This window comes from Branchiostoma floridae, chromosome 6 (genome assembly GCF_000003815.2).
Source record: "Branchiostoma floridae strain S238N-H82 chromosome 6, Bfl_VNyyK, whole genome shotgun sequence".
NCBI classification, from domain to species: domain Eukaryota; kingdom Metazoa; phylum Chordata; class Leptocardii; order Amphioxiformes; family Branchiostomatidae; genus Branchiostoma; species Branchiostoma floridae.
The window spans coordinates 20115767-20118068 of NC_049984.1; the positions used below are offsets into that span (position 1 = coordinate 20115767).

At 41.9% G+C, this 2302-nt stretch overlaps 1 long non-coding RNA gene across 1 annotated transcript in view; it reads left to right on the plus strand.

The window, feature by feature from the left end:
* LOC118418281 overlaps nt 1–1278 on the plus strand; it is a 6085-nt gene extending 4807 nt beyond the window's left edge. Inside the window, exon 4 of the long non-coding RNA XR_004831436.1 lies at nt 8–1278. This is a non-coding gene — a long non-coding RNA (uncharacterized LOC118418281). The remainder of the gene's footprint in view (nt 1–7) is intronic.
* The last annotated feature ends 1024 nt before the right edge of the window (nt 1279–2302 follow it).

Consider the following 2302-nt stretch of genomic DNA (forward strand, 5'->3'; position numbering starts at 1 on the left):
TGCACAGGTCGGGCAAGAGAGATAAACACGGGCAAGACCGACTCCTCCCGCCGCAACGGACGTCGCTGATGGCTTGCGCTGGAAGACGAGCTGTATCACTGTGGGGAAGGACGCCCGTATGCAAATTGCAACAACGGGACCAAGGCTGGGAGCCATGCAAAATCCGGAACAACGTCGCCCTAAGGAGCAAGGCCATGAGAGGAAAATGCCAGACCGGAGCAGAGCCGCGTACAGCCAAGATTGCGCTGCTACGACTATGGAAATACTGACGCCAGTTTATGGACTGATGTACACGTATTGTCTGCATTACTAGTATTTGACTTTACAGACACAAAAACGTATTGTCTAGTCTATTATGTGTATCAAAGAATATACAAGTAACGTAATTGACTCAGACGACGACGGTCCAAATCAAACCATGTGCGGATTTACGAATGGTGGAAATCCCATACAGACGCACGTACGGTCTCATTGATGAGTTTTTAACTGCATTGGGAGTAATGGCATGCAAAAATACGTGTTTCACATGGGCGCGTACAAAATGAACGCACTTGAAATATGTTTATTCTATTTATTCTTTGTTGCGCTCATTTACGTTTTATCTTGTAAAAAATTTACGACAACAGCTAAACATTCAGTCTTATATGACAATTAGAACATGCATGAAGTTAGTACACACCGCAACGGGGACTGCACAACTCAGAACTGTGTGCCTCCGACCCAGACCGCAGCTACCGAACATTGCCTGTTAATTTCTTGAAGTAGAAAGAAACTTTCACCAATCTAACGTTAGAGATCAGTTGGGCTGGATAAAAGGAAAATTCTCATCGCTAAAAAAACACCTCCGTGCAGCCGCTTACTTTTTTGGGCCGTAATTTGGAGTAATACATCAACGGGACCTTACAAATATTATGTATGCATGCTGATGTTGCATTTCAGTCCGTCACTTGCAACAAGCTAGATACAACGCAATGGTTGCTGTATGTACCGGCATGTATTAGTCTATATTGTGACATGATTATTATTCTCAGACAGTTTCCGGTAATTCGTTAAATTTGATAATGTGAACTGCAACAGACCGAGATAAAGTACTAGTAACAATGTTGTGTGATGTGAGCGGACAGCTGTGTAACTGTCTGTCAGGTAAGACAGAATATAAAGACGAGAGATTTATTTCTAAGGCAATTCAGGAGAGCAACAGACCGAGTGACATAGCATTATGACGTCGCAGTTAGTATACGTTCAAAGTCTCCCGTGCCCAGTGTACGGAAATCCCTATCTCTGTGTCATTTCTTTATCGTTAACGTGGTCGTCTTCAAATCAGAATCCAAAAGAATTAGTTACATGTCCAAGAATACCATTGTTTATCAGAGGAAGAAAATCGTCAGAAACATCGGTAAACATTTATTTTAATTCTGAATCATTTACCATATCAAATTCTACTTTGTTGAATTCCAAAACCGCCCTGTCAAGGCATATCATTACATATTGTAAGAAGCAAAACTTAATATACAAAAATGAACAGCTATGACTCATATAACATTTTAATCTCATGCAAAACCGCTATCTCACCACAACACTGACTGACCATCATTGTTGTGCGGCTGTCGTCGCTACTATGGAATGTCTTTCCGACAAGTCCACAAGTCCACAAAGCTCACAACATTAAACAGCATCGTTAACACATCAAGATCGCATATAAAACCACCATCCCATTGTTGTTGTTTTGTTGTCTTTGTTTAAAACAGACTAATCATCTGTTGTGCGGCTGTCGTCCCTACATGTCTTTCCGACAAGTCCGTCACAACAAGTTCACAACGTTCCACAGCATCGTTACTACCATCCCATTGTTGTTGTTTTGTTGTCCTTGTTTAAAACAGACTAATCATCTGTTGTGCGGCTGTCGTCCCTACATGTCTTTCCAACAAGTCCGTCACAGCAAGTTCACATATTCCACAGCATCGTTAACACATCAAAATCACATATAAAACCACCATCCCATGGCCATTGTTGTTGTTGTTCTTTTGTTGTCCTTCCTTAAAACCGACTAATCATCTGTTGTGCGGCTGTCGTCCCTACATGTCTTTCCGACAAGTCCGTCACAGCAAGTTCACATATTCCACAGCATCGTTAACACATCAAAATCGCATATAAAGCCACCATCCCATGGCCATTGTTGTTGTTGTTTTGTTGTCCTTGTTTATACAGACTAATCATCTGTTGTGCGGCTGTCGTCCCTACATGTCTTTCCGAACAGTCCGTCACACAAGTTCACAATATTCCACAGCATCGTTAACACATC